Source organism: Cnephaeus nilssonii, assembly GCF_951640355.1.
Source record: "Cnephaeus nilssonii genome assembly, chromosome: 9".
Taxonomy (NCBI): domain Eukaryota; kingdom Metazoa; phylum Chordata; class Mammalia; order Chiroptera; family Vespertilionidae; genus Cnephaeus; species Cnephaeus nilssonii.
Window position 1 is genome coordinate 46,213,549 of NC_137080.1, and position 15,862 is coordinate 46,229,410.

At 43.1% G+C, this 15,862-nt stretch overlaps 1 pseudogene across 1 annotated transcript; it reads left to right on the top strand.

Annotated features, from left to right (window-relative positions):
* Positions 1 to 833: 833 nt before the first annotated feature.
* On the top strand, positions 834 to 1,625 carry LOC307105149 (small ribosomal subunit protein eS1-like; annotated as a pseudogene). The gene has a single exon. The product of its transcript is annotated as a small ribosomal subunit protein eS1-like (transcript).
* Positions 1,626 to 15,862: the final 14,237 nt, after the last annotated feature.

Sequence of the window (15,862 nt, forward strand, 5' to 3'; positions counted from 1 at the left end):
CCTAGTGGGGCTTGACAGGGGAACTCAGGCCACACCCCCTGCCCTGGTGCCTGGCCGGTGGACCTCAGGCTGTGCCCCCCACCCGGCAGGGCTTGACAGGGGACCTCAAGGAGTGCTCCCCACCCTGGCCCAGGCTGGGGGAATTCAGGCCACGCCCCCCTCACTGGTGCAGGGCCAGGGGACCTCAGGCCACGCCCTCCTCCCCAGTGCCGGGCCAGGGGACATGAGGATGTGTCAGGGGACCTGAGGCTGTGCCCCTCGCCCAGCAGGGCTTGACAGGGGACCTGCGGCTGGGCCCTCCACTTGGCGCCGGGCCAGGAGACCTGAGGTTGCGCCCCTCCCACCCCCCGCCCAGCGGGGCTTGACAGGGTTGGGACCGGCTGGGTCTGGGTCTCACTCGATTTTGAGGTGCGCGTGGGTAGGCAGGGACTTGACTCTGGGTCCTGAGGCATGGCCCAGACTCTGACAGGAGGAAGGTTTTCATATACATTTTACTAATTTTCTTTCATCTCTGACACTTCTATTATAGAGAAAGGGCAAATAGCAATATTAAAGTATTTCCTCTAATTCATTCCCTTTTAATGTGCACAAATTTCGTGCACCAGGTGACTAGTATGTAAATGATTACATAAAGTACACTATATCAACTCAATAAGACATCGTACAATAAGTAAAATTTATAATTATGAAGCTTATGGCAACTTAAAAAAATAACCTATAGATTAAAAAACAAATGCTAATATACATCTATAGCATGATTCCAACTATATAAAAATCACTTATACATAAGAAACCAGGAGAGTCTTCGCCCTTTTGGCTCTCTGAGCAGCATCATGGCGCTGGGCAAGAATATGTGCCTTACAAAAGGCGGCCGAAAGGGAGTTAAGAAGAAAGTGAAGTGATAGATCCATTTTCTAAGAAAGATTGGTATGATGTGAACACACCAGCTATATTCAATATAAGAAATGTCAGGAAAACACTAGAACTCAAGGAACCAAAATTGCATCTGATGGTCTCAAGGGTCATATTTTTGAAGTGAGCCTTGCTGACCTGCAGAATAATGACGTTGCATTTAGACAATTTAAGCTAATTACTGAGGATGTTCAAGGCAAAAACTGCCTGACTGCTTTCCAGGGCATGGATCTTACCCATGACAAAATTTGCTCTGTGGTCAAAAATGGCAGACCATGACTGAAGTTCATGTTGATTTCAAGACTGCTGATAGTTATTTGCTTCATCTATTCTGTGTTGGTTTTGCTAGAAAACCCAACAATCAGATTTGGAAGACCTCTTATGCTCAGCATCAGCAGGTTCGCCAAATCCAGAAGAAGATGATAGAAATCACGACCCAAAAGGTGCAGACAAATGACTTGAAAGAAGTGGTCAATAAACTAATTCCAGAGAACACTGGAAAACACATAGAAAAGGCTTGGCAATCTATTTACCCACTCTATGATGTCTTTGTTAGAAAAGGCAAAATGCTGAAGAAGCCTAAATTTGAACTGGTAAAACTGGTGGAGCTCCACTGTGAAAGTAGCAGTTCTGGAAAAGCTACTGGAGATCAGACAGGTGCCAATGTTGAACGAGCTGATGGATAGGAGCCCCTAGTCCAAGAATCCGGTTAAAAGTCAGATATTTAACGGTGACAAATAAAAAATCCTAATAAAAGATCCCATTTGTGATAAAAAAAAAAAGCCAGGAGAGTGAAAAATTAAATGCTAATTTTTTAGATGGGGGAAAAGTACTCTACATTTTAATATCTATCACATTTATATAAAGCATTTTTAAAATAAAGTGGAATTTATATAAAATATTTTATGTCTGATATAAAACTCTGGCATTCACTAGAGCAATGCTAGAAAATTAATAGAATCTGATTCAATCCTTCCCTTAGCTGCAAATTTGTCAGGGTAGGGCAGTCCTATAACCTATCTTGGCTGCAGGCATCTACCTTATCTGTAAAACAACAGGAAATATATTGAATTAGTGAGCCTTACACTTAATCCTGCTATTCTTTGTTCAAACTAAATTGTATGTAAAATAGATGAAAGTAGAGCTCCCGTGGCTAAAGTATAAGGAGACGGGTAGTGCTCTGCAGGTTGGTTTCATTATCTCTCCCCTCCCTGAACTCTACCTCTGAAAGCAATCTCTGAGAAGACTTTGAGGAAGCCAGGTAAAAAACAAACAAACAATGCATTAAAGATTCTGATGGTCCCTTTATATCTAAACTATAGTTATTGAAATTTTATGGTCCTTTTCTATTATAATTTTTCATGTATGTATCATATCCTCAACTAGATTACAAAGACTTTTATGTTAGAAACTGTCTCTTATACATTGGCTTTCCCCATCTAAATTTGCTTTGCTATATCCACCCAGAGAAAGAATCATTGAACAAATAAAACAAAATGGAATGCTAAAATTAAAATATTAGTATTTTTATTTGCAACAAGCCTGGCGGGTGTGGTTCAGTGGATGAGCGTCAACATATGAACCAGGAGGTCATGGTTTGATTCCCAGTCAGGGCACATCTCTGGGTTGCAGGCTTGATTCCCAGGAGGCAGCTGGTCAATGATTCTCTCTCATCATTGATGTTTCTATCTCTCTCTCCCTCCCCTTTCCTCTCTGAAATTATATATATATAATAAAGAGCTAATATGCAAATGGTCATCACGCCCTCACGCCATCACACCATAACAGCTCAGACACTCAACACTGGGGAGAGAGGAATGGGGACAAGCCAGACACAAATGAGCTCGCGAGAGAGGAATGGGGACCAGTCAGGCTGCAGCCCAGGAGAGGGACAAGCCACCTACCCCGCAGTCCTGGGTGTCAGTGGCTGTGCCTGTGCCTGTGGCCCAGGAGAGGGACAAGCCACCCGCCACACAGTCCCAGGTGCCAGCAGCTGTGCCTGTGCCTGCGGCCCGGGAGAGAGACAAGCCGGATGCCTCGTGGTCCTGGGCGCCAGCGGCTGCGCCTGCACCTGCGCCTGCGTCCCGGGAGAGGCGCAAGCTGCCCGGCCCATGGTCCCGGGCACCTGTGGCTGCTGCCTGGGCAAAGCCACCCACTCACAGTCCCCTGTGGCCGCAGCCGGCCCGGGCAAAGCCGGTCCAGGTCCTGGGTGCCTGCGGCCATCCAGAGAGAGGGAAGCCCAGGTCCTGGGTGCCTACAACCAGCCGAAGGAGGGAATCCTGGGTCCCAGGTGCGGGGAGAGGCAAAGGTGGTTAGGGGTGATCAGGCAAGCAGAGGAGCAGTTAGGGGCAATCAGGCCAGTAGGGCAGCAGTTAGGGGCGATCAGGCAGGCAGAAGTGGTTGGGGTGATCAGGAAGGCAGAGGGGTTAAGGACGATCAGGCAGGCAGGCAGGCGAGCAGTTAGGAGCCAGCAGTCCCAATTGTGAGAGGCAGTCGGACATCCCCCGAGGGGTCCCAGTTTGGAGAGGGTGCAGGCCGAGCTGAGAAACCCCCCAGCCATGCACAAATTTCATGCACCGGGCCTCTAATATATACACTGAGTGGCCAAATGGCCAGATTATTATGATCTCTGAACGCATAATAATCTGGCCACTCAGTGTATATCATATATAATAAAAGGCTAACATGCAAATTGTCCCCTCAACCAAGAGTTCGACCAGCAGGCAGGCTAGCCAACCGCCCATGTCCCCTCCCCCTGGCCAGGGTGGCCGGACCCCACCCATGCACGAATTCATGCACCGGGCCTCTAATAATAATAATATATACACACACACACACACACACACACACACACACACACACACACTGAGTGGCCAGGTTATTATGCGTTCAGAGATCATAATAATCTGGCCACTCAGTGTGTGTGTGTGTGTGTGTGTGTGTGTGTATGGCTAATATGCAAAGTGTCCCCTCAGAAGTTTTACTGGGAGACCGGGAGTTCTATCACTCTCTCTGACGTGTGCTGATCACCAGAGGGCAGCACAGAATGAAGGAAGGCCCCGGCCGGCAGCCAAAAGGCCCCGATCGGCCCTGATCACCAGCCAGGCCTGGTGCAATTTCATGCACCAGACCTCTAGTATATATATGACATGATTCAACAATAAGTTGTTGTCTTCTGATTAATCAAGGTTACATATAAAGTACACATGAAATAGCAATTTTCAAAGAATTGCAGTAAAATTAAATTGGAATAATTTAGGCATATTAACCAGTATTTTCTGAGATAAAAGCATAAAGATAAAAGTCACCTCGAAGGTACAAATCCTCTTGCTTCCTAAAATTCCCAAGATATTTTTAGTTCATGACTTGGGTAGAACCAAAGAAGGTTTACTTCTAATATTCAGGTTTATTATCTAAAAATCTTTAGAGGGAATACATATTACCCCTGTGAAATCTGATGTGTTTGGCCTAATGGATATGAATCCTGACATAGTATTGTTCTCTCTTTACCATATTTAAAATTCTCACCATTAGAATAATTTCCCTTGGATAAATGATGATTAAGAAGACAAATGAGTAAATACCTTCCTTCTAGCAAGCAGATCTTCCATTAATATATTATCATATATTGGTTAATTGTATTAGCTAGTGGTCCTCCAAGAATGTATAAAGATCACATGGTTGAAGGATTGGAAAAGAGAAAACTGGATAGAGGAAACATTGCCAAACTCTCAAGAAACCAAAGAAAGAATTGTCTAGAATTCTGGAAGGTATAGGACAAATATGTGGAAAGGAGCAAATAAAAGGGAAAATCCCGCTTATCAAAATGGGAAACGTAAGTCAATGACAGCCAAACCACTTAACAAAACGTTCAACTATATACCTCTTTCAAAAGTCAAAAATCAAAACCACTTTCCAATGAAGAGCAAAGACCCAGACTAGTCCCAGGTTGTAGAATCTATCTACTCTCGTGGTAGAGAGAAGGGCTAGGGAAGGATGTTAGAGAGAGCCCACACTTTGATCCTTCAACTTCGGGGAAACTACATAGTTCTACATTGTAGTTGCAGAATGCCATGCACTCTTTAGCGGTTCCCTTATGACTCCTGTCTTTGAAGTGAGAATGAATAAGAAACTTGTACAAAGAAGAACGGACCTCAAGTTTCCCAAGACACAGAGCCTGGCAGCCATCTGAGGGCCCAGTTAGGATTGATCCACATGAACTGACTATATGGTTGTAGTAGTCCAGGAAGTACATTTCCTCTTAAGATTTCTGAAATATCTCTATGCCTTTCAAGTAATCCATTGCTAACACTGTTTTTTATAGCAGTCAGCTGCTGAAACAGTGATAATGACAGTTTTTATTAACCCAGAAAGTTCAGAGGGACAAGGAAGCAGAATGTGTCTTGGCTTCAGGGCATAAGACAACTTTGTAGAACAGTGATGTTAAAATTTACAGTTGACAGAAGCATCTCCTGGCTGCATTCAGATTCAAGACACCAACATTTATAAGATATTTGACAAAGCATATTTTAAGTCTTCCCAGAGAATACTGTTCCCCAATGTCCTGTCAGTAGGGATTTCCATGGAAAGACAAATGCATATTTAACATAACCTCATGCTTCTAAATTCTTCTTAAAATTGTCTTCATTTTAATAATTAAAACTACATTAAATCTGTACCTAAATATTAAGAAAAAAAGATAACTCAATCTTCACAATTGAATATTTCTCCCACTTCTCATTGTGTCCATAAAAGAGTAAAAATATTTTCAATTTCAGAGCCTAGAAAATTCTATCATTTACTGCCCACAATTAACTTTTACGTTAGCCAGTTATATTTTTAAATTTTCCAGAAATTGCACAGATTATATGCTTCAAAATTGCCCTTATGGCTGGTCTCAGGACAGATTAAAACGAGTTCCAGAAACCTTGGTAAGTGACACTTACTCAAATTCCACAGAAAAAAAATGTTTTTGGCCCAATCTGAATCCTATTAGGAACCTGAGAATGATGAACAAAAAGTTTATTCAGGGCCAAGTACAGTGTGCACGGCATGTTATATGCTCTTAGTTCTGAGATTAATGATGTACCCGTGCCCAGACGTAAAAATATCCAGCACATATCCCAGCAAAGTTGCATCACAGAGAATTCTAACTTCTTATAATTAAGGATTTGTCATAAGGGAAGCATTTGTGCTTCCAGAAGTCATGAATTGATCCTTATTAACCTAGACCTATTATCTGCCATTATGTGAAATTTTTGAGGGGAGACACAAACACCTCAAACTGTCACCGGAGGTTATTGCTGATATTACTGCTGTGTTACTCTCCTCTATAGGACTATGTCAGAGATGTCCAACTGGTGAACGGTGTGCATCCAGTGGTTTTATAGGTTTACTAAAGGCCCGGTGCAGGAATTCATGCACGGGTGGGGTCCCTCGGCATGGCCTGCGGGGATTGGGCTGAAATCAGCAGTCCAATGTCACCTGCTGCTCCTGCCTGCCACTCCCGCTCATCCCAGCTACACTGTGCCTGCTGTGGGCTCGTGCCCAGTCAGTCCTGATAGGGAGAGGCTCATGCTGACGCAGGGGCTCTTGCCAGCCATGAGCCCAGAGTCTGGCGCCCGTCTTGGGGGGGCAGGGGGGGCTGGCCAGGATGCGATCGGCCCTCTGGGTGGGTGGTGGGATGCCCTTGTAGGCCCGGGATCTGGATCCGTCCCACTGACGTTCGCGCCGGTTGTTGGGAGCCACCTGGCGGCCGCTTTTATATTGTTTCTTCCTTGCAGAGCATCTAGGGAGGGGAAGCGGCCTCAGTGCCAGAGGCTGACTTCCAGGAGGCCTGTGGCACTGTTGGGATCACGTAGGCAGCGCCAGTCCATCGGTGCCTGGCCCATTCTCAGGAGATTGAACCTGCAGGACTACTAAGGGAGTGGCTGCCACAGGGCTGGTGGGCTTACGGGACAGGTGGGTCAGCTGAGTGGCATTCCCTCTGTGGGAGCACACTTCCCACTGGGGGGCAGCTCCTGCGTTAAGCGTCTACACCCTGGTGGTCAGTGTGCATCATAGCGACCAGTCGACTGGTCGTTCTGGTCACTTAGGCTTTTATATATAGAGACTAGAGGTCCTCCATGCACGGGTAGGGTCCCTCGTGGCTGGTGGTGGCCGACCGGGTACTCCCTCCCTTCACCTGGCCGCCTGCCACCGCCAGGGCTTCTCTCCCAGGGCCTCCCTCCCTTCCCCTGGCCTGCCCTGCCCCCTGGTCGAACTCCCGGAAGAACTCCCAGTCGAGGGGACAATTTGCATACTACACTTCCATTATATAGGATGTGGAAATATTAATCCACTTAGGTCTTGGGGCTGGAGTTCCCCCATCAGATAGCTTTGATCTCAATAAGCATTTTCCAGAATTTTCTAGACAGAAGTTAGGATCAGGCTCATTCTCTACCCACAGATGGAGAACACAAGATGTGACAGCATGCTATACCTACTGCTCCTCATAGCATCATGAGCTTTCCCAGAGAAGTGATTTATTACCTGCATGTCTGCCTTAGCATTCTGGGGTAGCCACATCACCACTCATGTTGCTCAACAGGCCTGTGGAGCTGATAGAAGAGTTCACACTCAGTAAGTGAAGAAAGGAGCTCTCCCTCCAGGGAGCACACCTCTGCCTTTGCCTTTCCCTCCCAGCCCCAGGCACTATACCATTAGCTTCCTCACTCCTAAACTCCAAGAGCTCTTCCTTTACAGCCATAACTTGTTTGTTAAGCCCATTTCTTATAAAAATTAAATTACTTCTTCTACCTCTGTAATTTGCTTAATAAATGTTCTTTAAAAAAAAAAAAGAAGTGAAGAAAGCCCTGAGATGTGTTCAATTTTCAGAGAAGAAGTGGGGGAAGTCATGACCAATGTAGCTCCAAGCCTGTCTCCTAATCTCTGTCTTCCCATATTCCAATACTTCCATCTGTTTGTGCCCATCTAGGGACATTCAAGCTGACTACAGAGTAATAATGCATGTACATTCTGCAATTAGAACTTAATTATTGTTTTGAAATTTTTAATATAAAAAAGCACAATTGGAATTGAAATGCATTTGAATTCACCACAAAAAAATTTAGCTTTATATCTGACATTGAAAGAAAAAGAAGAGCTATAGGGTCCTTTAAATATTTACTTTAGTTGTTAAAAATTTGGGTTTGTTGTAAAAATAAGAGTTTTAAAACAAAGTTTCTTATCTATGCTACAAAAATGTCAAGTATTGAAGAGATTCACATTAAATGTCTTGAACAGAAATTGTGTTCACTAAAGCAAGTCAAGTTTATTAATTTTTTTATAAATGATTTATTTGAAAGTTTTACATATATTCAATTTTTATGCTCTCTAATATTTTGTATTTATTTATCCTTAATTATATAACATTAAAAAAAAATTTGCCAAGCCTCTTATAGGTTCCTTTCCAAAACTCCTCCATTTTACCCCTGGGTAAATACAAACAAATACATCATCTTCTATGCATTCTAGGATGTAAAGATAGTTGGGAAGCACTTCTTTAGATAAGTAAATCTTGCCTGATTTATACAGTTTGGTTAATATCTAGCCTAGCCATAATCTGAAACTGCAATTGACATTTGTCAAAATAGTGTCAAATTAGTGTGTAACTCAAATATTCCAAGGCCTCATCAGCACAGGGTTACAAATTAGTTAACACCAATCTGCAACCTCAGTTATCACAGCTTTAATATACCTCTCATCTCAGTTCTCAATTATTTAAGAGTCCCTAAGGAGCAGTCCCCAACACCTTAGTCACAAATCAGGCAAGTTCAATTTGCAGCATTCTCACTATTGTTTATTGAAGACCACTATTTTCAAATACAATGCTCAGGCAGCTACCCATACCACTGATGCTGGCCTACTACTCTGCTTAAGACCTGATCATCTCTACCAAGAAATGAGAAATGAAATGATTCTCTCTTCCTTAATTGGGTTCTTTTAGAGGTAGCTCATTTATTTGTACATGTTCATAGGCTTTCTTCTCTAGGAAGAGGAATAGTTGGGTTGGAAATGCTTCAAATAACAGCAATAAGTCTATCCCCAGAACTCCTCCTCCCCACAGTCATTCTTGTGGCAGTACAGCTCCTTCTTCCAAACTTTCTGCCTGTAGCTTGTATTCTCTCTTAGGCACCCTGGAGTTCATTGTTAATATTTGACCTTTCCAATATCCCCCCATCCTAATTCAGTGTATCAGCCGTGCCTACCTGAATGCCAGAGTTATATTTCTAGAAAGATCCTCAGAGATCAAGGAAACCAATCTATATAAATGATAAATAAGGAGGCTCCAGTTTCATTCTCAAACTAGATTCAATTGGAGCAGTGAATCATGTTATCTTAAGGCAACTGTATAACAGATAATCCTCAGAGACTATGTACATATAAATCTATTCTTTATTCATGATAGATAGATAGATATTAAAAATGAAGACTGCCTAATTCTATCTGTGAAGGGGAACAAATTAGATGAGGTACCAAATATTCTGATAATGCTCAAGTAATGCCTTGGAATATTAGCTTTAGGATTTTAACAAACTTTATGATTGGCCAAGGGTACAAAATACTAAGGGTACCAAATACGTTTGTAAAACCTGTGGGTAAAAAAAAAACAAAAAGATCTTGGTATAGTTCAAAACAGCTTTTCTGTTTCAGAGCAAAGGTAATTTTATGGCATAGCCCTATGTCCAAAGCCACAATGCTATCCCATGACTATACTACAAAGGTCTCTCCAAATATTTAAGGAAACTGACCCATACCTAAATGAAAATATCAATGGGGACACTCAGGCAAACTTTTTCAACCCAAAGATCTGAGTATTACCAGAAATTATATAGTCAATTGATTTGGGAATAATCTGGAGCATTTAGGACAGCTAATTGTTTGGACACAAAACTACCAGAGAGAAATTTTACACATGTTCTAAAACTTGTAGAAATGAAAATGTAAAAAATTTGGAATGACCATGCTACTTGAACACTTACATACACGGGAAAACTAGTGAGAGACCAAAATACTCAGCATGGTTTGCCTGTCCTTTCTTTATGTGGTGTGAGTCTTCCTTCCACCCTCCACTCCTGTCAGCTGTGTTGGCACTCCACTGTGATTCTGAGAAGTCCTTAACACATCAGACTGTCTCAGACACTTCCCTTCTTTATGGAGAATCATTTCCCTCTCATTCATTTTATAAACTTTAATTAATCTCTCAGGAAGCACCATAAGGACTGCCTCCTTTGAAAGTTCCTGTCTTCTTGCCCCACCAGAATTATATTAATTAGAGTCATTTGCTTAAATCTCCTTCCCCTCTACTTGTCAGTGAATGCTCTGGCATCAGAAATTGGCCCCTTAATAGGTTAGATGTTGTCCTCTGGAACACTGATTGGGTATGTGCCCTGACTGGCTGCAGGAAACAAAGTTGAATTAAAAAAAGTGTACTGTGCACCAGATACAAGCTTGGCACAGTGCTCAATTCTAGACACACTGTACATACATCCTTATTCTTTATAACATTACTAGGGATGTGTCATTACCCAATTCAGGCAATATTTAAGACAATTAAAGAGTTAAGTATAAAAAGTCAAACGATAAAAACTTTAGGAGATAATACAAATGATATTTATCTCTAAAGGCAATAGAGAAAATCATAAACAAAAAGAGCAATTTGGCTACATATAAATGTAAACTTTTGCACAAGTAGAGTCATTTTAAAAATTGTTGAAGGGATGAATATTCAACCTGAAAGAGATTTCTAGTCATTGGCTTTATAAACATACAGATTTGTCAACAGCAGCATGGTCAAAGTTTTAAACGAAAATATATGTAGTCCAGCTTTCTTCATGATAAATGTTCAAATGTGATACCTTTGAAAAATTGTTGCTAAGAGACACAGGAATTAATTTTCCAGTAATAGTCATTCAACAATATTCTCAACATAGTTTCTGGGAACTAGTGGATGTTAAATTTAAAGTTTACCAAGAGAAGGAATGAATATGTGCCAGTTCATTCCCACCCAGCAATCTAGAACAAGAATAGTCCATGGCCAAGATTTAACCAACTTTCAATGCCTTAACAGAGTGTTTTAAAAAAACAAAACCACAAATCAGGGGTTGTGAGGGCCTGGGGCAGAGGGTGAGGGTGGATTGGAGGGGGTCAATGGGGGAAAGAAGGGGACATATATAATACTTTCAACAATAAAGATTTTTAAAATAAATAAATAAATAACCCACAAATCAGCCATGATATCCTTATAAATAATTGTATATACATGTAGACTTGTATATAATCCATTAGTATTTATATGCACATGTGTATGTATTATTGTAACCCTGCTATAGGGCTATTCTTGGAATCTGTAATGTTATTGCCTTAATTAAAAGTCTCTTACAATGAGATGACTCAATATCTAAAGCCTATAATATAACATTCAGCAAAGACAAGCCTAAGATAGAATTTTGTTCTATGGCAAATAGTATCATAATGATAATCCTATTTTAATAAATGTTTACAAAAATATTCCAAATGTTAAAATATTCCAAAGGTTAATATATTTTCTTGTTAATAGCATCTAATTGCTTACATAGGCACTAAACCTTAAAGATCTTTATCTTTAATATAGTAAGAACAGTTTGGATTTTTTTAATGTTCATAAACATTACACAGGTAATCTAAAGTGCTCAAAGTAAAAATGTGTCTTTCAAAAATTAAGTATTGTATTTTTATTGTTGACACTATTACAGATGTCCAAATATCCCCCCCCACATTTGCCCACTTCTAACCAATGCCCCCTCCCCTATCCTTCACCACCTATTGTCTGTGTCCATGGGCTATGCATATGTGTTCTTTGGCTAATCTCTTCACCTTCTTTTATCCAGGACCCCCCCCCCCTCCCTCTGACTGCTCTGGCCATCCTAGCAGAGATGCCTGACATGTGCATGAAGAAGCCACTTCAGATGTACCAGCCCCAGCAGAAATCATGATAGGCAGAAAAACTGACCAGTTTAGTCCAGTTAACCCACAGAAATCATCCTATATAATAAAGAGCTAATGTGCTAATTAGACCAGACTGCTGAATAACCTTCCAAAACTACCAGTGGGCGGGGCTGCAGGGCTGTGAGGACCCAGGCAGCCAGGGCTGTGAGGGCCGAGCCCCTTGCAAGAATTTTGTGCATCGGGCCTCTAGTAAGAAATAATAAGATATTGTTGTTATAAGAAACTAAGTTTTGAGGTGTTTTTTTATGCAGCAACAAATAACTAAAATACTGGCACATGCTAAAGATGAATAAATTGTATCAATTTTTTTAAGGTAGAGTACAATCAGCATTAAAATTATAATTTCTGAATTGATATTTCCACTTTGAAATAAATAAAGATGACTGGAATATTTACTATTGGCTCATTAAACATTTAGCTAATAAAATAGCTCTAACATTCTATGTAATGGTTTAATTTCTTTTTTTTTTAAGAGATGACTGTTCTTTTTTATTCCATACTAGGGGCCCAGTGCACGAATTCATGCACCTTGAAAGGAACTGTGGGGCGCGAGGCTGTGGTAGGCACAGGAGCAGGTCTCGGCCCATCCTCTGCACCTCCGCCCTGCCCCTCCCACCACGGCCCCTGGTCCCCTGTCTGCCAGCAGCCCCACTCCCGCCACTGCCGCTCCCACAAGCTAACGGCCCTGGCCCCACTCGCACCCGTTGATGGCGTGGAGCGATTGGGGCTGGCGCCAGCAGCAGGTGTGAGCAACAGCTGCAGCCCCAATCACCCCTCAGGAGCAGGGGGAGGTGGAGAAGCCCTCAGGGGCGATCATGGCTGGCAGCCATCGCTTGCACCCGCTGATGGCACTGAATGATCAGGACCAGCAGCGGGTGTAAGCAGGGCCAGAGCCGGCAGCAGGTGCAAGTGCTGGGCAGGACCGCAGCACACAGGAGCAAAGAATTTTCAGTAACAACCAGAGGCTCACCCCAATGACAGCTACCGGCACGCCACCTTGGTCTGGCGCCCCCACTCACCTGCTCCACCATCCCACCATGGCCAACGCTCGCCATGTTCCACACACGCCCCCTGGTGGTCAGCACATGTCATAGTGACCCGTTGTTGGGTTGTTTGGTTGTTTGGTTGTTCTGCCATTCGGTCTATTTGCATATTAGCCTTTTATTATATAGGATAATAAAAGCCTAATATACTGTGTCTGGTCATCTGGTTGTCTGTTCAACCAATCAAAGTGTAATATGCTCATGATATGCTAAGGCCGCTCAACTGCTCGCTATGACATGCACTGACCATCAGGGGGCAGACAGTCGACCGGTCGACCAGTCACTATGACATGCACTGACCACCAAGGGGCAGACGCTCCAACTGGTAGGTTAGCTTGCTGCTGGCGTCTGGCTGATCAGGACTGAGCGAGATGGGCCAGACACTCCCTGGGGCCCTCCTGCAGTCCCTCCCCGGCTGGCCAACCTCCTGTGTCCCTCCCTGGCCCCGATTGTGCACCAGAGGAGTCCCTAGGCCTTGCCTGCACCCTCTCACAATCCAGGACCCCTCGGGGGATGTAGGAGAGCCGGTTTTGGCCCGATCCTGCAGGCCAGGCTGACGGACCCCCACTGGTGCACAAATTCATGCACTAGGCCTCTAGTATATATATATTGATTTCAGAGAGGAAGGCGAGGGAGAGAGAGATAGAAACATCAATGATGAGAGAGAATCATTGATTGGCTGCCTCCTGTATGCCCTCTACTGGGTATCAAGCCTGCAATCCGGGCATGTGCCCTTGACTGGAATCTAACCCAGGACCCTTCAGTCCCTCTATCCACTAAGCCAAACCAGCTAGGGCATGGTTTAATTTCTTTACTCATGATATGCTTACCTTATGTATTTCTTTTCACAAATCCCACATATTAAACCATTTTTATCCACAAATATTTTTTTAATTTAATAGTCTTGGTCTTGATGATATATCTTCTTGATATTTTGTGGTGATATAACCTTATTTTCTAAGGATCTGAATTCCTTTGCCTGTTTTATAGTACAAATTCAAACATCATTTCATGTACATATGTAAGGACCTGTCTGTATCATAAAAACAGAAATACTACTTGCTCAAATTAATGATGTATCCATTATCCTATTACACTGAATGACTGATATTATATGTAATAATAATAAAATAACCTTATTTTCTCTTTACTGAACTCAAATTTTTCATATCAGAAACTACACTTAGTTTTCATTCCTTTCTCACTAAACTTTTATTTGAAGAAACTGACTTCCAAAGGCTGGCAGCCTCCAATAAACATTTCAAATTTTTAATCTAACAGACAAAAACCACTAATATTATTGTTTTCATTAACACAATTAAATTCATGACTTTACCCTTATTTCTGTTCTGCTTCTATTTCTATTGTATAACGGATTTCTCCTGTGGGCTGGATGAGGAAGAAGACCAAAAACTGGACATGGTGTTGGGTCCAGAACGAGCGATTGTGGAAAGATCAGAAAACAGGGCCCCTTCCTCGCACTCTCTACCAGAAGCCAGCTGGGTGCTTTGGAGAAAGTCATCCATTCTTACTTGCATTTTGTTATTTTAAAAGTGAGCGGTTTGAAGATCTTTGGTAAGTCTTCCATCTCTAAATTTATTAATCTATTAATTAAGGTATACCCCCATCCCTTCATCCCTTCGCCTCTTATCTCTCTTCATATTACAAGGCAGTTCCAGAGTGTGCTGCTTCCATCCCTATTAGGAACCTGATTTCACTGTGGAGAGTTCCACAAACTTTCATGTGCCAATGAAAGAGAGACTGTGAATCACAAAAGAGGGGGTAACAGGCAGAGCTTCAATTTGTTTCATAAGAAATCAGATGCATAGGGAGAGGGAAGAAGAGCCCCAAAATTGAGTTAAGAGGATTTCTCTTGTGGTAATCTGCCATAATAATGGATACTCTTGCCCAGGAAATATAAATGAAACGAGTGACATACACAAAGGATAGACATTGTTAAATTCAAAATAAGTGCAACAACTCTGTATGATGTTCATCGGCACTTTTTATCTATAATGAAAACCAGAAAAACACTAGTCAACAATTAAAAATAATATGATTTATGTGTGCTGATATGGAAAAACTTAAAAATATATATATACTATATATACACTGAGTGGCCAGATTATTATGATCTCTGAATGCATAATAATCTGGCCACTCAATGTATATCATATATAATAAAAGGCTAATATGCAAATTGTTCCCTCGACCAGGAGTTCGACCAGCAGGCAGGCTGGCCAACTGCCCATGTCCCCTCCCACTGGCCAGGCTGGCCAGAGCCCACCCATGCACGAATTCATGCACCAGGCCTCTAATTAATATATATATATACATACACACACACACACATACACACACACACAAAAACACACACACACACACTGAGTGGCCATATTATTATGCATTCAGAGATCATAATAATCTGGCCACTCAGTGTATATTACTAGAGGCCCAGAGCACAAATTCGTGCATAAGTGGGGTCCAGCCAGCCCGGCCCCAATCAGCGGATTGGGGCTGGACCTGTCGGGAGGAGACGGCGGGAGGTTGGCCGGTTGGCCTGCCCCTGATCGGGCCCGATCAGGGCTGGGCAGGCTGGGGGAAGGGGCTGCAGGCAATTGGCCAGCGGGCCCCAGGGTGGGGGGACCAATTGGGGGTGGGGCTGACCATGGGGAGGGGCTGTGGGTGATGGGCTGGCTGGCCCCACCCCCAAGTGGAGCTGGGGGAGGGGCCATAGGAGGTTGGCCGGCCAGCCCCACCCCCGATTGGTGTGGGGGGGCTGATTGGGGGCAGAGCTGGCTGGGGGGAGGGGCCGTAGGCCAACTGGGGTGACGGGGGCTGATCGCGGGTGGGACCAGCCGTTGGGAGGGGCCACAGGT